Source organism: Rhinolophus sinicus, chromosome 1, assembly GCF_057876585.1.
Source record: "Rhinolophus sinicus isolate RSI-liver-muscle chromosome 1, RSI-T2T, whole genome shotgun sequence".
Taxonomy (NCBI): Eukaryota; Metazoa; Chordata; class Mammalia; order Chiroptera; family Rhinolophidae; genus Rhinolophus; species Rhinolophus sinicus.
In genome coordinates, this window is record NC_142501.1 from 70,535,969 (window position 1) to 70,556,201 (window position 20,233).

The window sequence follows — 20,233 nt, forward strand, 5'->3', positions numbered from 1 at the left end:
TACTGAGAGTGGAGGCGGCAAGTCCTGGGACAAGGGATGTGGGTACATATTATTGTGCCCAATACACTGGCATCTTGTTTCAGATGCCAAACTTCTTATACCCCTGAATCTCTCAGGATTTAGTAGAAAAGTCACTGATTGAGTAGCAAGAGAGCCCTAACCCTAGTTTTTCCACACATTGGTGAGGAAAACTCCTTTTTATATTAATTTATTCTATTCTAGTCAATACTCCAGCATTCTGTGGAATGTCAACTATGTGATAATTATGGTGATATATATGTATACACACACACATCCTCTGTCTTACAAAGATACCATTTTTTATTGTGGTCAAAACTCATTACATAAAATTTATCATCTTAACCATTTTTGTGTGTACTGTTAAGTAGTGTCAAGTATATTCACATTATTGTGAAACCTATCTCCAAAAGGTTTTTGTCTTGCAATTCTGAAGTACTATACCCATTAAACCATAATTCCTATTTTTTCCTCTCCCCCAGTTCCTAACTACTGTTCCACTTTCTGTTTCTATGAATTTGACTATTTCAGATAACTCATATAAGTGGAATCATACAGTACTTGTCTTTTTGTGACTGGCTTATTTTACTTAGCACAACGTACTCAATGATCATCCATGTTGTAGCATGTGACAAGATTTCCTTCCTTTTTAAGGCTGAATAATATTCCATTGTATGTATATATACCACATTTTGTTTATTCATTTGTTCATTTATTCATCCATTGACAAAAATACCATTTTTATAAACAAATAAAATGAGGTTCAAAGAGGTTAAAACATTACCCTAGGGTAAGGGAATAACTAGGCAATATGGCCAAGACTCAAATTTCATAATTTGGTTTCTAATTCAAATTTCTTAAAATAATTGATATCTAAGGTGATTTCACTCCCCAAACTCCAAGTCTATTAATGCACTGAAATATGCCCTAACATAACAGTAATCTGTACACTTTACTTTAAAAATGCTTTGCTGATATAATACTGATGCCTTAAAAAGAGGAAATGTTCAAAGAATGCTTACAAACATGTTGATATAAACTGATTTATTCTAAAGTGCTAGGAATTTAAGTTCTTATACAGAGATTTTACAGTTTTTAAGGAATTATTACAGAAAATATTTAAAATGCTGTTACTGACATTGTTTCATACTGTAAACAATAGATGTAAAAAAATATCACTACCACCAGATATGACCTATTATACTCATTGAATAGATGATAAGGACGCATTTTGGCTTAGGTTTACACTGATAAAACAAGCCTAAATTGAATTGAATCATTTTGTTTGATTTGTTACAATTTTTAAATTTTACCACTTTACGCATCCACACCAGTTTCAACTTAAAGTGATGCCTTAAAGAATCTAAAAATTCAGCTAACAAGAAGATTGTTCAAAGCTGTGCTTCTCCTCCCTTTGGGAAATGCTCTGATACTCCAAAGCAGTGGTTCTTGAAGCGTGAGCCTTGGACCAACAACATTAGCATTGCTTGTGAGTTTGTTAGAAATTCAAACTTACAGTCACTATCTCAAACCTACTGAATCAGAAATCCAGGGTGAGGAACCAATCAAGCCGAAATTCAACAAGCTTTCTATATTGATGCATGTTAAAGAATGAGAAGTGAGAATCACTGATCTAGATCATTTTAGACTGGAGAGAGGTTGATGTACCTAGATCTATGAAACTTGTGATTTTGGAGGAGAGCGAGACTGCTGACAGAAACTGACTCCTGGCTGGGAAAAAATAAGGAAAGGTATGATGAAACATAGAGTGTTTCTTTGCACTAGTGTTGAATGAGGTGAAAAAAAAAAAAAAAAAAAAAATTACTTTCCAGAAAATAATCAGAGAGAAACACAAAAGCAAAAAAATACAAATCATAGATTTTTCCACAGAAGCTAGGACTACAAACACCTGGGTGTTATTTAAAAAACACACACATATCTTGACTTCATCAGCAATTCTCCCCTCTACAGTTTATTTAAGGGCCAGGATATTTTCATTTTGTAAAAGCTCCCCAGTTTGAGAAACACAGCTTTACTATGACTAATCCTGCAATAAACATGCCTATCGATGTGATGACAGGAATGTACCAGCATCCAATAATTCCCAGCCTAGGGATTGGGGGAAGAAATTTTGTTTTTTCATTCAGATAACTCTGATGTTTATTCTAGCTTGAGAACTGCTGCTTATTCAAACATCTCAGTAATTTCCAAGTTTAGAAAAATTGGCAATTTCTTTTTTGTTTTTTTGTTTTTGTTTTTTGTTTCTCCAATAGTTATCATTACAAAAGCTGTATCTTTAGTAACTGGAAAATTCATAAGGTTAAAATATAATAAACTTGTGATAAACTTTAGAAACACCAATAAAACTCATTTTATTTCCCAATGTAGTACTATAGAAATAATAATAGACATAATAGCTAAAAATTATCGAGCCCTCATTCCCAAGCACTCTACTGAATACTTTTATGTTCAACTGTATTGCTCACATCCCGCCATGAAAAATTCACTATTATTCATGTCACTCCATCAGTCTTTCACTGGAAACAACCGAGGCTCAGATCGTTTAAGCAATTTATCAAAAATTTCCCAGTTTGAACATACAGGCCTCACAGTGAAAATCCAAATTTCTGATTCCAGAGTTTTAGATTTTAACCATCATGTTATATGTTTCCTTCCTGCTTTAACAATGAGAGTGGATTTTAGACAATCTAAGATTCACCACTCTAATCTCTGTTAATAGTCTAATTTTAGGTATGATCTTACTGTCAAATTGGCAAGTAAAATCATCTATAAGTCTTTACAATTTGATCCAAATTCATTGGATTCTTTCTTTTTAATTTTAAAAACAGAGTAGAATTTTCTTTTTTTTTTTTTTTAATAGGAACGCTTCATGAATTTGCTGTCATTCTTGTGCAGGGGCCATGCTAATCTCTGTATCGTTCCAATTTTAGTATATGTGCTACCGAAGCGAGCACAGAGTAGAATTTTCTGTAGTTGCTACAAGCTTTGGAGTCAAATACCCACAGGGTATGGAGGTGTATTCTAGTAAAACAGTCTTTAGTGCAAGTTTGTTGATATATGTATATATATTAACTTGGGCATAATATATGCAACATTCAATATGTATGAATATCATATAGAGACGGTCAGATGATTTTTGGGTAATGTAATTAAGCTGCACAGTATTTCCTAGGCTATGGCTATTTAATTACTTCACATTGCTAGTGATTCCATTTGAAGACATTTTTTTTTCCTGCCCTAATATATAGAAAACAATTATTGATGAAAATAATTTATTCATATGTATGTATTTTTTTTTTATTGGTATAGAGGCAAAGGTAATTTCATGAAATTAGCTGGCCCTAAAATTTTCCCTCTTTGGTGACAACCTAGTCACTGGAAAAAAAGAAGTTCACAGTTACCTCTGTGTGCCAAGGAAAGCTTTGATCAATGTTTTACGATGTGTCATTATCAGGTAACACATTCTTCACAGTAGGTAGTTAGCAGGTGATAATGAGAATCCAGTCCAATATTTCACATATGCCCTTAAAAGCTATACTTCCAGGAGGAGGAAAGAGCTGAGAAATTGAGTTGCAAAACGGTTTTCCACATATTGTTTCACTAAATAGAAAAGTAATTTTTTAAAAAAAATCAGAAAGCTGGACAAATGCTAGGAAATCAGAATCTGTGAGCAACCAGGTAACACTGTTGATCATTATCTAGTAAATTCATTGTTTTGGTTGAACTAATTTTAAAGTAGCAGAAACTATATTCATGTATCCCTGATCCTGAACAAATATGTTGGCTCATTTATAATTAATAACAGAGTTAAAAGTTACTGAAAATTGAGCTCAGCTGAATTTACAGGACAATACCCAATATAATATGTGACATGATTTTATAAAGATCTGCCTGTCTTAGAATCTCCAACACCAGATTGCCAGGGGAATAGACGTGTTCAATGAAGATCATTCTTGGATGTATAACAAGGTGGTTAAATTCTAAAGCTCTGGAATCAGAATTTTGGGCTTTCATTCTGGGTCCTATATGTTCAAACTGGGTGATTTTTGACAAATTGCTTAAACTATCTGAACCTCTGTTGTTTCCACTGTAAGACTGGTGGAGTGAATACAAGTGAGTCTTTCGTGGGAGAGATGTGAGCAATACAGATGAGCATAAAAGTAAAGTCCTTAGTAGAGTGCTTGGGAATGAGGGCTCCATCATTTTTAGCTGTTATTTTATTATGTCTATTGCTACTATTATCATCATGTATCTTGCAGAGCTCTGGTAACATTTACCTAGATATTGCCCAGGAAAGGGCGGAATAGAAAGCTGTTATCAACCACTATTAAAACCTGGAATAGGATATGGAATTAAATAGCTTTCCACCTAATACAGAAAAATATTTTGAGGAAATGGAACACATGATGGGTTGGTTTTCACAAAACATGGTGGTAGTAGGAAGAGATTGAGGACAGATTCAGTGCATATAAGAACTACAGCCTCTGGAAAGCAAATTTACACAGGCCCTGGGATGTAAGCACCTCATTATTGTACAACAACTTTGGAATCTCAGTAACAGTGAATCAAAGGAAGGATGCAATGTTTTCTGAAATATTGAATGAAGAATTTAGAAAACAAACTTGAAATTATACAGGAGGAACACTTGGTAACTAATTCCATGTTTATTGAGAGATGGGCTTGTGCCAGAGACTGTGTGAGGAGGGGTGAAAGTCATGCTTCTCCTAAATCACATTGTTGCTTAGAGTTTTAATGTGTCTATTAAAGCAACCATCCCAATTTAACTTCTAGAGAGATTTAAAAATGTGCGAACACACATCTCATTATTGTATATGAATGTATGTATATATGCATGTGTGTGTGTGTGTATATATATATATATATATATATATATATATATACATATATTTATAAATCTGGGTTATAATATAGTATTAACATATTATATTTGTGCCTATTTTTTGCAGAGTTACACAGATTACTTCCCCACACAACAGCTTGGCTTCCACTCCCCAAATACTTTAAAGGCTTATTAAAGAAACAATTTCCTTCTATACAACTCATTACCTGTGCTATAACAGATTATGATATACCCAATGAATTTCTAGATATGATAAAGCAAAGTGACCTTCCACATGATTTTATAGTAAATCTGTGAAAGTTATAGCCCTCTATTTCCCTTAACTGACCCACTATATCAATAATAAAAAGAAATAATTACCTATTTTAGCCACTCTAAAATTGCTCGCTATGACTTCACAATTGTTATAGTAACTGGCTACTTGAGAAAATGCCAAAGGCATTCACAGAAATCTAGAGTTCATCAAAAGGTTCTGCTTTATTAGTCTTTGCTGTTGAGTAAAATTGTGCTTAATGAGAGAGGAAACAGGGCAAAGGAAAAAGGTAGGGAGGCAGGGCTGTGTTTTAGATAACTGTAGAAACAGTTGCTAAGAAGCACATACATCTGCAAATTCCTTCCCTGGACCCCCTTCCCTAGCCTTTAACTCTTGCCCCATTTCTGGGATTTATATTGCCACTTATTGCAGCAATTAGTCAGTGAACATTTTAGAGTCTATGGGCTAATGATAGCTGGTCTCACATTATCTTTGAGTCTGAAAGTAGCACATATCATTATGATGAGACAGAACTGCTAATGAGAGCAGTAGATGTTAATTTCTAGTGAGCAGATTGCCTTCTTGTGTTGAATTAACTATTTCCACTCCTTAGCATATTCCCAGTACTTTTGACGAGACATGGTATGAAGCTTTTTGGAAAAAGAACACCAAATGTTTTTATTCCTAGACCCATCTTTTTTGTTTGTTTGTTTGTTTTTGTTTTTGGTAATCTGGAGAACACAAGCTAAAATTATTTTTAAGAATAGAGGAAATCCATACCCACAAATTATTCCAAATTTTATGATGTTTTATGACACTCTTGGCGATGAGTTGTGTTTGTGTTTGTTCATGGAAAAGATGCCATTGCAATGGGAAACACATACTCTGGCAATTTTACAGCCCAATAAATAAATCCATATTATTAATTACCACTGTCAGGAAATGTCTTGTGTTTGATTACTGGCAATGGTTCTTGCTGAACAGATTCTTGGTAATAAGTTCCTTGATTCTCTGGAAAGGTGGCCTGACAGATTCACTAACCTGTGATTTATCCAATCAAGGACGCTCTCCAGAAGACCTGAGTGTTTCCCTCCCTTTCAGTCATAATAATGAGGCTAGCTAGCCCAAGATGAAGATGGGCACTTTTTCCCTTCAGACTCTTAGAAGGAGAATCAAGTGATGCTTTTTGTTACACTGGAATGTTTCTCTAGAAACATGAAATTGTGAAAGAAATATTGGTTTTATGACTCTACAGATGTCTACTAATTATCATCATCATTCTTTCTGAAAATAGGAAGAGTTAGCAAAGAAAGTGTGTTAGTTCTCTATTCCTGCTGTAACAAATTACTGCAGACTTAGTGGCTTTCAACAACATAAATTTATTACTTTATAATTCTGGGCACCAGAAATATGAATTGGTCTCTCTAGAATAAAATCAAGGTGTAGGCATGGCTGTATGCCTTCTAGAGGCTCTAGGGAGAACCTGTTTTCATGTTTATTACACCTTCTAGGGGCTACTGCATTCCTTGGCTAGTGGTCTTTTCCCAGCATCAAAGCCAGCAATGGCCAGTTGAGCCTTTTAACGCTGCATCACTCTGACACTGGCTCTCCTGTCGCCTTCTTTCCCTTATAAGGATCCTTGTAATTAGATGGGGATACACCCAGATAATCAAGGAGAATCTCCACATCTAAAGTTCAGCTGGATTACAACCTTATTTTCATCTGCAGCCTTAACACCCCTTTGCCATCTACGATTAACATATCCACAGGTTCCAGGCATTAGGACATGGACATATTTGGGGGAAATTATTCTGCCTAGATCAGAATACAAACCAGTTTTTCAGAATTCATACTGAAAAGAATTTAACTACATTTAGTGTAGCTAAATATTTTAGAAGTGCAATATTGGAGTCTGGTAATATTTTATCTTATATTCTCACATATTGTGTTAGTTCAAAATTATTTACCACTTAAGTAATTTCTATCCAACTACTAGAATTAGAGTCCTGAAAGCCTTAGAGATAAGAGATAACCTATGGGAAAATAAATTCAGTGGAGAATATTAATAGAAGTTGATAGATCCATATATATACATATATATTTTAAATATTCACTGAAACAAAATACATCATGATAACCAAAGAATAATCACTTACATTGTATATATTTAATTTGTATGATATGTGTATGGATAATAAGATTCAAATTTTTGTAATTTTTTAATATTCCTGAATTTGGGATTAATCTTACATTATGCTACAGTACCAAAACTCTCACTGGCAGAAAGGATAATGTGTGGAAACACACACACACACACACACACACACACACACACACATACACACACACACATAGTTCAAAAGTTTCAGAGGAGTTGGACACGGAATGTGAAAACATTTTAATGGCAGTTTAAAACAATATATTTCTATTCTATTTTATTTTTTAATGTAAACAAAAGAATAACATTACTATGTCTAAAGTAAGGGGAGAGGGGAGTTGCAGAAGAGGGTAAACAGGGTCTAATATATGGTGATGGAAAGAGAACTGACTCTGGGTGGTGAACACACAATGTGAGATATAGATGATGTATGACAGAATTGTATACCTGAAATCCATGTAACGTTATCAACAATTGTCACTCCAACAGACTTTAATTAAAAAAAAATAATCTTAATAAAAATAAAGTATAAGTGATTAAAAAATGTAACAGTTTCACTAACAGCATCTTTCTTTTCTTAGTGTTACGTAAATAATACTGTTTCTTATCATTGATGGCATTCTAACTTCAATAAAATAGGGCATGTTCTTTGTCTACCTAGTATTCTTGCCTCTGGGAAACCTGTCACCACAACACCATATTGGAAGGTCACTCATAGTACTTCATATTTACAAAGATAAGTGGTGACCAAGTAAACCAATCAAAATATTATCATCCTTTTATCATTGGGGATGCCACTCATGGTACACTCATCATCACCACAAAGGTGAATAGTGATCCAAGGCAGACACTTAGAATATTTAAACCCTTGGTCATTATTTATTTCTAGATGGATTGAACTAGGGTTAATCCGAGTCTTTCCTGAGACATGAGATATTGGTGTTAAAAGAGTTTATTATGCTGGAATCAGGAGCAATTTGAATGATTTTGCTGGAACTGATTAAGACTATCTTTTTTAAACATAAGAGGCAGAAAATGAGAAAAAGAGTTGAAGAAACATGTACACAAGCATATATGGAAAATGGAGAAAAATAATAGTCTGTATGAGGTCCACTGAGGTCCTGGCTCTAACCTTGTCTAAAAGAATGATGATTGTGATGTCCTTGGCAGATTTTCGTACGTTTGATTTTGAAATACAACATACTTTTGTTGAATAAAAAATATTTTAGTTGAAATCATATCAATGTACAGTTATTCAAGGTGAACTGACCTTTTTGTAATATTGGCTTTTCCTTTTCAGAAATGAACTATTTCAGTTTCCTTGCCTTGTTCCTATTTGTTGTATTGTTTCATTAAGGTATTTTCTTTTTATAAAGTGCTACCAGAGTCAGATCCTAAGTTGGAAAAACATAATTAGGTATTAAAATGGATATATATTAGGAGTCAAAAAAAAAGAAGTTGGACAAATCTAATACTCAAAAGGCCAAAAAACATCTCAAGTATTACAAAATCAAGAAATATAATTTAACTTTTTAAAAAAAATTATTGCCTAATGTACTTCCATAATACATTTCCCTGACATTTTTTGGATAAGTATTTTTTGATCATCTCTTTATATAATGACAATTGTGCAATTTATTTTAGAGGGAAGAAAATATGAAGTGATGTTTCTTTAGCATGGATTATCAAAATTTTTCTTGTTGATAGTTTTAACAAGAAGTAGATGTGAACCAAATTCTTCATTTACAATTTTACCAGTTTAATGATTGGAAATTTTCATATATCAGTGTTTGGCCCCAAATGTTTCAAATCTTGTTTCTCCTCCACTAAACCACATACTTCCAAAATTGAGTGCCACGAGGATAGGAGATTTTCTGGAAGCCACTGTTACACCAGAGTGGCTGGCAATTACTACACAGGGAAACGGCTGCAATTCATAGGACTAGATCCTAATACACCCAAACAAAATGTGTCTGAAATCCTACTGTCCCATGCCAGATCCTAAATTGCACATGCTCATTCCAATGTTAACAATGGGGGATAGGGTGGTGGAGGGAAAGCAGGATTGATTCCTGAGATACTCTCCTCAACCAGTTGAGTAAAATAACTACAAATTTATCAAAAATGTGTAACTACATGAACATATTGCTGAGGTCCCTTCTAGGACCCCGAAATGAGACCATACAAGTGAGGGTCCTGAAATTCAAGCTTCATAATGATTTTTAAGTACCTCATCTTTCATTTTATTTGGTTATGCCTATGTAGCCATTTGCATTAATTTTGTAAGAAGCCATCCTATTCCTATATTGTCTATACTATTCATGGATGTGATAGAATCATGTTGTTGGGATGATTCTCACTTGATGGTGGTCTGTTCCTTCATTGCACCTATCCCTTCATAGTATTTGCTTCTGAACTTCGTCACATCTCTATGACATGAAGTTTTCAGCAGATGCTTAGCCGTCCACAGGCCAGGCACGAGGGGCAGCTTCAACTGAGCTCTCTGTGGATCCTTCATTTCAGCATTCTCTTTTTGGGCTTAAGTTCTATACAGTTTCTATTATTGGGGCTATTATCATTATCATTATGATTATTCAACTTTTTTTATTTCTGTTTTCCTCCCAAGAGATGTGCCCAGGGATAAATGGTGAACAACTGAAGTTATTTCTCCCTTCCCTGAGATAGTTTGGTGGAACAGAGGTGCTTCTCTTTAGCAGATTTTACCAGCACGTCTCCAGCACCCCAGCATACCTACTGAAGGGCTTCATCTGCTTTTCTCCAAACTTGAGTTACACTGAAAACTGTCAGTGCCCTGCCTAGATCCCCTTTGATCCTTTTTATAGGTTCTATGCATCTGTCCTCAGCTTCTTTGTGCTTTGCTTCACATGGCTTTGTAAAGGGTTACATTCTTTTTTTCTGCAGAACTCACAGGATGAATAGCTATGTTTTGGAACAAACAAGAGCTTCGACTTTTAAAGTGCCCCCCCTTTTTTTTTTTTACTTGCTAAACCCCAAATCAGGGGACGTACTTCATTTTCCAGACTTGCTCACTCTTAACCTATATTTCTCGGAATGGGTAAAGGAGCCTTGGCCTTGTCCCACACACATTCTTGTTTCCATATTGTTTTGTACTGTGACAACATGTACTGCAACATATAACATTTATGCTAATGCTCAGGGGCACGGGCGGTTTCACAGACTGAGTTTTCCACTTTCCCTTTTCTATTTTCTGCTGCTCTTACTTTGGGACCATTGATAGAATAGCACACTATCCTTGGAGAGACCAGAAAGATGAAAGTAGCTGAGAGCTTATTTACATCCCTTTAGGCAGCCCCGTAGTCAATGATTGACTGGTGCAGGGGTTTGGATGCCCAATTCCATTGCCTGAAGGGGGTCAAAAGGTATAATTTGCACTTCAGCGCTCCCCTGGGGACTGGAATTGGAATCTTTTGGAATCACATTCTTGCTTGGTTTCTCCTTCTATGTCTCACTTCCTCCACTCTTACTGGTTTCTCCTGAGAGCACTTCCTTAATAAATCGCTAGCATATTAATCCCCATCTCGTCGTCTATTTTTAGGACACTGGAACTAAGACAGTAGTATTTTTGAAAATTTACTAACATTCTGCCTTTAACCAACAATAAAATTTACTGTTTCTTTCTATGGCTGCAATTTTTCAGTCTGTGTCCTAGGGTTATATCTACTTCCTTTTTTGTTGTTATGAGCAACACACACACACACACACACACCAACTACTCTGAAGCCAGGACAAAAAAGTTAGACATGTGGGTATGGATAATCTCTGATTAGTTTCCTATTTTTAACTGAAATTTGATCACACTGTCTTGGAATACTATGAGTACTCAAGAAATGTTAGGTATCAATGCATGTGATCTTTTTACATTATTAATTGTGAGATGTAAATATGGTTACTAAGGAAGAGTAGGTCCTATTGGGAGATTTTCTTTTTCCTAATTATCACTACCTATTATCTATCTATCTATCTATCTATCTATCTATCTATTATTAATCTATTGCAGACAGGCATATAAATTGTATTATATACACCTCTCAGGCTGTAGAATAAAAGGACTAATTGACTTGTGGACATTTTATTTTTTCACAATCTTTTACTCTGCTAATTAAGAAATCAATAATGTCACCAAGAGCTGACTTGGTTCACTAGTTTAGTTAACTGAACTCAGCAGCTTGGTCTACTATGCTGTTACCAGACAAAAAAGCCTATTTGCAATCAGCTATATATACTATGTGTAAAACTTCTCTTCATGACATATATGCTTATTTTATAAAAAAGCTTATATTTCAGTACTTTCTAAAGTGAGTGGTTGATAAATTACAAGTGGAAAAGAAAGGTTGAAGTAACTGTGTTAAAAAAAATCTCAAGTGCATTTTATTTTGGAGTGATAGCTAGTAAAATAATAGTTATTTATTTTGAGTATTTACTGTTCAGAGAAATAAAAAGTGCTACGTAATAGAAAGTGAGAGAAGATATAACAGAAATTCTGATGATTTCTTCTCAGGAGGAACTTGAACTCCAGGTAAGTGTTTCTGATTTTTTTTTTCTCTTACTCTCTGACACCTATCTTCTGATGCATCGCATTATAATGAACAAACACAAGTTGGATTGTCATTCTTTGTCATCATTTCTCAAATGATTTATTTCATGTCTACTTTTAATAAACAATGTGTTTCCCCATTTTCAATATGCATTGCCCGCAAACCTCCTCCCTAACTTTAAAGATACTGTATCCCCCCAAAATAAAACCTAACCAGAAAATAAGCCCTAGCATGATTTTTCAGGATGCTCATAATATAAGCCCTACCCCCAAAATAAGCCCCTGTTAAGATCATCAGCCAGACGGACACATTTAGTACATCTGTTGCAACACACGATGGACATATTGAATTATAAAATAATAATATTAATATATAATTAAATATAAATAAATAATATTATTGACATTAATACTTAATTATAATGTAAATTATAATTAAGTATTTGTAAATACCCAAGCTGGTGCTTTTGGTCATGAGGTAAATGCCTATGCAAACAGATGAACTCGAGACTTATTGCCAAATGAACAATTGGAGTACAGATACAATGCACGAATAATGTGCACACTTGATAATGAACAGACATGGTTGTGTCTAATATGAATCTTCACAATTCCATACATCATGTGTTGGAAAGGATTTACTTTAATGCACTTGTGTGAAATAAAGAAATGTTTTCTGAATTTTGGTGCCTGTAATATTTCATTGCTTTTGTATGGACCATCATTCTTAACTGTCATCATTTTTGTTGCCACTCCTATCTCATAAGTCTTCAATTAACACTTGATTTAATGGTAGATTTAAAGGGAACAATATTTTGACACCCAGACAAGATGAGTGCAAAAAGAAAGAGCTATTCTGTCGAGTACAAAAAGGCATCATGGAGGACTCCCGGGTCAAGAATCTTATGGCTTTCTGCAAAGAGAAGTAGGATCGCTGAATGGTCCGAAAATGATGAGCAGAGTATGATAACCTCAGTCAACAGGTGGACAAGTGAAATGCTAAGAAGCACAATAGTGGATCAGGTCGGCAACCATTATTTCCTAAGCTGTAGGACATCATTTGTGAATGGATTGCTGACAGGTGAGCAAAGGCTTTGGTTGTGCACAGGGCTGATATTCAAGCATTTGCCCGTGCAGTGGCACCACAGTTAGAAATATCCCCAGAAGAATTCAAAGCATCACAACACTGGCTGGATGGCTTCCTTCAGCAATATGAACTGCCTCTAAGATAGACAATACTGTTCAAGCTGGGAGATACTGAAGTTATTAAACATGTACTTGCATTCAAGTCCTTTATTAATGGCATCGACTTTTCTAAATACCAACTCTCCAACATGATTGCTATGGGTGAAACTGCAGTGTCTATGGGCCAAGGATCTCAAACGACAATTGATCAGAGGGGTGCTTCATTAATCTACATTCCCTCCATTGGTTACAAAAGTGCACATGTTACCTGTATTTTGGCAGCTCGTCTGGATGGAAAGAAAACCCCACCTCTAATCATCACTAAGGGCAAGAGAGATAAGGTTGAATGTGTTTCAGGCATTTATGTTCTTGAAATCGAAAAAAGCCTGGTGCACACAAGCAGTTATAAGAAATTGGGTCGATTTAATGCTGCCACTTGTTTGGTGAGGTGGCCAAAGAGGTCTGCTAGTCTTGTACTCAGCCAGCACTCACTGAGCTAAAGACATGAAGAATTTCCTTGCAGAAAGAAAAATAGACCAAATAATGATTCCTGCAGGAATGACAGCCTATCTCCAGACTCTTGATAGTGCAATAAACAAGCCATTCAAGGACCATTTTCACATGGACATCAACAACCAGAGTGGTATCTCGATTTTCGAACGTCTCCATTGACGAACATTTCAGTTTACGAACGCCACAAATTTTATGGATCTATGGTACCATTAGATAGTAAAATTCATGCTAAATTTGCAGTTGTAGGGGTTGCTTTTAAAGGTCTGGAATGCATTAGTCCATTTTGCATTGCTTTCTACGGGGGAACTATGCCTCAGTTTTCTGACATTTCAGAACTCGAACGGTCTTCTGGAACGGATTATGTTTGAAAACTGAGGTACTACCATACGTTGAAAATAGAATGGAGAAAAATCAGCATGGAAACTTTGTGAAGCCTAGTCTGCAAGAGTTTGTGACTTGGGTGAGGAATTCATGGGATAAAATCAGTGACAGCTGTGTTGCCAATGCACTACGAGTAGGCTACATGGACAAGAAGTGCTCATTTAAGGAGAGATTGATTGCTGGACATGAGAGATTGGGGCCAATGGTTCTACAGGAAATGGAGTCGCAAGAAATTCAAGCTGGAATTTGGGGTTTGGAGACTTATGACAATGTTCCAGAAGAAGATGACATGACTGTATTTGAATAAATGTAAATTTTTGTACATGAATAAATGGATAAATGTAGATTGTTGTACATGAAAAAATAAGGCATACACTTAAAATAAGCCCTAATGCATCTTTTGGAGCAAGACTTAATATAAGATCCGGACCTATTTTCAGGGAAATATGGTAATCACTTTATTTTCCAGCATTATTTTTCATTTTCACACACACATACACACACACAAATCCTTTTCATTAAACCCTAGAAAATTCAAAGATTGTTCTATCTTCAGAAGAAAATTTAGGAGTGGACAATTGATGGGTCCTGTCAGTTTTATATTGGGTACACTGATAATTAAAATAGGAGAATTCGCCATATATTTTTTCTTGTTTCCTTTAGAAGAACAATCTTAATTGTGATAATCTCTATAAAGTTAAATTTATAAAAAAGTAAAAAATTTCAAAATGTTTATTACTTTCTCAAAATGTGAATAAAAATTCACAGAGGAATGACAGTGTTGCTAAGAGACGAAAGAGTACTCTTTTAGAAAAAGAACTGTGCCAATTATTGCTCACCATCATTAGTCATCAACAAAATGCAAGATAAATTCATAATGAAATATCTCTACACACTCAATGGAATGACTAAAATTTAAAATAATGTCAGTACCAATTGTTAGCAAGAATGTGGAACAACAAAACTTTCATTCACTTCTGGAGGCAGTATAAAATGGTACTACCAACTATGGAAAACTGTTTGGCAGAGTCTTACCAAGTCAAACCTTATGACTCATCAATTCTATTGCTGAGATAAATAAAAATATCACAAAAAGTCTTCCACATGAATGTACATAGAAGCCTTAATCATAGTAGCTCTAAATTAGAAACAACCTAAATGTCCATCATTGGGAGAATTAGAAGTACAAATCAAGGTCAAATCTATAGTTATAACATGCAACAACATTGATGGATCTCAAAACACATGACAGATAAAATAAGATTGGTGAAAAAGTGTACATAGTAAACAATTCAATTGATGTGAAGTTGGGGAAAAACCAAGACTAATGGGTGATGATAATCAGACCACTTACGACCTTGAGTGAGGCACTGACTGGAAACAGTCATTAGGAAACCTTCAGGGATGGCAGAAAAGCCCTATACCTTGAGCCAGGTAAGGGTTACAAGGGTGTATAAATTTGCCAAAAGTCACAAAATTGTACAATTAAGATCTTATTTTTTTTAATGTATGTAAGATACACCTTAATTTAAAAAAATGAGATTAGCAAAAGAAGAAATAATTGAAACAACTGTGTGCAGTGGCTGTGGTAGGCACTTTATATATGTGTTATCTATTTCATCCTTATAGCAGGCCAGTGACATACATGTCCTATTTTCTAATATATAAATAAAGATATCCTATATCAGAAGATTTAATTTATTTGACCCATTTATATAAAGCAAATGAAAAAAGTCAGTATTCAATCTGAACTTACAATTATTAAAGCTTTTGCTTTTCCCGTTATATTGGTGTACTAGCTAATGAAGTCTTGTATGAAAGTAAAATTGCAAATAGTTTAAAAAGAATATAAAAGATGTTCTAAACTACTTACAAAAATACAAGCAAACACAAAACAGGATAAGTCAAAAACAAGTACTGGGAACATGGAAAATCTATAATTAGCAGAAAACCTATTATTAATAAATTCACTATTCTTTGTGAGAGACTGCAATATGAATAATTAAAATTGACAGAATCAAAGTAATACATTACACCAGAGAACACCGGAAAGAAGATAGCAAAGGGAAGACCCAGGAGCAATGTGAAGAGCATAGGAAACTTGGTGCTGGCTTCGACTCGCTTTTCGTGATTTTTGGCAAGCCATTTAACCTTCACCTTATTTGTTCCTGCATGTAGAAGTAGAAATTCTAATAATGACTTTCCTTCTAAGACTGTGGGGAGGATTAATTAGGTAATATTCTCAGGAGCTTTCAAGATGTATCCCTCAAATAAGTGCTAAGTAGAAAATACAAAACCAAAGAGGCACAATCAGAAAATAAACAAGTCAGAGAGGTTCAAGAAGAAAAACAGGTTTAAGAAAGGCATGGACGTCAAGGTTTGAAAGATGTAGAAGAGAGGCAGGGATGATGCGTTGGAAAAATTTAACTCCAAATAAACACATCCAAGAAACCAAACATATTTAAAATGATGCTGACAGGTGCTAATTTGTTCAAAATGTGACATTCTGAAAACATATCAACATATATGTACTGCAACAGAAACCGTGAATATGTTTTTTGCAGGGTCAGACGATGTGCTACATTTATCACATCTCTCACATCCAAGCTGTCTCATCTCATTTTTGTCGAATCTGCTTTTAGGTGTCACACGCCTATCCAGTGTAAGACCTTTGTTCCCAGATTCTACTTATCCCTTTTGTCTACTCTAAATGTGTGAGAATCACAAAGTCAACCCAAAATAAGATGGATGGGACTCACTGACCACAAAGGGCTTCAGTGAACTGTGAAACAGAGAAAGGAGCCAGTCACCAGAAAGAAAAGATTGTCCGGACTAAGACATTCTAAAGAAAGTTACTGTAGTGAGCCTCAATGGATAATTTCCTTAATCCAAATGAGAATTTCAGGAAGAAAAAAAAACAAAAAACTGTGACTTAATCAAACAGACAACAGTTCTTCAAAAAGCTTTGGGTTTTGCATGAAGAATTTAGTTTACATATGAGTTTGGAATAGAACCAGAATATTTACCAGGAGGTATGTATGAACCACAGGTACTATGCGAGTTTGGAGTAGAACCAGAATACTTACCAACAGATACCCCATGGACACTGACCAGTCAGAACAGCTGCTGGAAATAAACAATTGAACCGGCACATGCCCAATGGATATAGCTCTGTGTAGGACCAGTGGTAAGCAAACAGTGAAGTGGCTTAATTGAATTTCAGGACCACCTTCTTTCTCCTTTCAATGACCTTGTCCCCTAAGTTTCACACACCTGGTCCATGACTAGTGTTCTATCGCCTTCAAGCTTCCCACTAGTCTTTCATGTTCATTCACTGTATCTTCTTCCTGATCGTGACTCTATGATTTACGTTATCTTTTGGCAACTTTATATTGTCGAAATTCCAATTACTACTTGTCTTAACATTACTTTCATGGAAAAATGGGATCTGAAAAACTAATTTACACTAAGGTATTATAAAAATGAGTAGCACATTGGTGAGCTCCTCCTTTAATGATCTAACAAACTATATTCCAACAGTGCAAATGCAGCTAAAGTACTTTGAAATAGCTTGATGGGATTCTTCTCTAAAAGCAAAAAACAAAACAACAACAACAACAAAAATTTCTGTCACTTTCTAGCAAGTACTTTGGGGGTAGTAGATTAACCAAAAATCCCACAAATCAAACAGTTTTTATCTATGTCTTTGTCCTTAAGATGACCTATAAAATAAATCTTATAAAAACATAACGTATTTGAGTTCAATGCTTAGGCCATCTTTTCACGATTTTTTCCTTGATCCTCTCTCTTGATATTCACTCTATAGTTATTTATGTGCTTTATTATTCTGTCTTCTGCACTGTGAAAGATAGTATCATGTCTGATTCATCTTTGTATACTATAGTAACAAATTCAGTGTAACTGTCAGATTAAGAACCTGATGCTATATTACTATATAGGGGCAAAGGGCCCTAACAAATGTGTTTTTGAATGTTTGAATGATGTAAAGAAGTATAGGTGAGTGAAACAAATATGGCCATTATTTAGGAAACTATCCTTTGATGTTGCCAAAAACAAATTAGGATGTCAGTTGGATTATTTCCCAAATCACAATTCTGAACATATCCTTTTCCATCTCAAACACCTTATAAAACTCCCATTGTACGTTAAAACTCAAACTTCCCCCATATAGGAATTAAAAGATTTCCAGGGTCGGGGTTCAAATTCACTCTCTAGCTATACTGATTATTATATACATTTAGGTGTCCAGGGAAGGCATTTTAGCCAATCGAGATTTGGTCCATTTCTTCAACATTCCATTAAATTTCTCATCCTTCACTATATTTTGAGGGCAGTTACCACTCTCTGCCAGTCATATACCTGTCCAAATTCATACTACTTAGTAGTGCTCCTGTAAAACATTTTTCTTCCCTTCTCGTATCTTGTAGATACCTCTCATATCTACAGACTGTGCCCAAAAAAACGTATACACATTTTAAGAAAGGAAAAAAAAGTATTAAAATTATAATATTCAATATATACTGATAACAAAAGATGAATATGAGTCACATTTGACTGCGGTAATTATAAGAGGTGCTCGAAGTGGTTACCATGAGCGTCCAGACACTTCTGATAACGGAGAACTACTGCTTGAACAACGTTGACCAAAGTGTCCACTCGTATCGTTGTGCAAGCCGTTTCAATTTCTTCCCAACGTACCACCAGTGTAGCTGGTTTTCTACAGTACACCACCTCCTTTAAGTTCCCCCATAAATAGACGTCAAGGGGTGTTAAGTCAGGAGAATGTTCTGAAATTTCAAATACCACTTCCAAACGGTCTTGCGCTCCTCCAATGACAACCATGCTTCTGCCATTTTCTTTGTCCTGCCTATTGCATGGTGATGCTAGCATTCATTTGATTAATACCATCTTTTGAGAAAACGTCATACTACACATTGCTACCATAATACAATTCAACTTCAAAAAGTAATACATAGATAACATCTCATAATGTGTATACATTGTTTTCGCACACCTGGGACTTCATGTTATTTGTTGTTCATTTCTACTGAGGGCAAGGGTCGGGTTACATCCATCTTTGTGCACCCTGGTTCTTTAGTGCGGTACCTGTGCCATGGTCTCCCCTGAGGGATTGTGGTTTATTCACCTCAGTAACGTTGGCCACCCAACTTCTAGGAACTAAAAAAACTGATCTCAGTCCTGCTTTGTATGAATCACTGCATACAGAACAACCTGACATCAACAGTCTCCTAAAAGGACTTTATAGTCAAAAAGTACTATAAAGCTGGTAAGGCTATAGTAAATTTGGAGAAGTATATCACAAATTATCTTACATAGATGAGAAAATTTTAGATGTCTTCAAAAGGTGCCAGAAAAATCTGACAGAAATATTTAAAAGAGGGTTTTGGTAGAAGGTATAGCTGTGCCAAGGGATTCTGTGTATGATTATAATAAACAGAAACAAACACTCAATTAATATATTTATCAGAACAGCTAATTTCCTCCCAGAAGGAAAATGGCACTTAATTAATTTGGCTGAACAAGATTCCTAACTGTGAATTCTCAGCTATGCCGCTAATGAGGTCACCTAAAAGACCAACTAGAAATACAGAAGTTATTGAAGGGAGGAATTGGAAAACTATGTATACCAGAAACCTTCTAATTAGAGACAATTATTTGATAAAGTTATTGTCCTGTTTTAAACGCATAATTAGAGATATTTTCCTAGTGGAAGCTGGTGAAAAGGGAATTGGATTAAATATAAGAAGCTAGTTCAGGTTCTATTGGTTGAAAGGACCCTGCTAACTCCTGGGCTGTCTCTGGTCCCAACACTCATTCTCCGGCTGGCAGCTACAAAGTGGGTCACCCTTGAATCTTATCCTTTCTATCTGATACAAAATGAAATAGTTAGGTTGATAAAAAATATATAAAAGAAAAGAAACATTTCTAGCCATGGCCAGGAGGTATTGAAATCTTTTTTTTCTTTCTTCCTCCTGAATGTAACATTTTAGAAAGCTTCAGAAGAGTATTTTCAATAGTGATAGCAAATGTCTTACTTTGATGTTACATCAGAGATACTCAACTTTAATAGTCAGGTTCTTAAGAGTATTGTGATAAAACTCAGTATTTAAGGCCACTAAGTACAAATGCAGGTAAATTTCATTGACTAATTTATGTTGGATTTGCACTTTAGGGTTTTTCTGCTGAAGGAACTGGGGTCAACTCTGTCTTTAAATTAAACTTGTG

The 20,233-nt window shown here is 35.1% G+C and overlaps 1 non-coding gene across 1 annotated transcript; it reads right to left on the bottom strand.

Annotated features, from left to right (window-relative positions):
• Window positions 1–2,890: 2,890 nt before the first annotated feature.
• Window positions 2,891–2,993, bottom strand: LOC141570238 (U6 spliceosomal RNA). The gene has a single exon (XR_012494249.1). It is a non-coding gene; the product is annotated as a U6 spliceosomal RNA (small nuclear RNA).
• Between the last annotated feature and the right edge of the window lie 17,240 nt (window positions 2,994–20,233).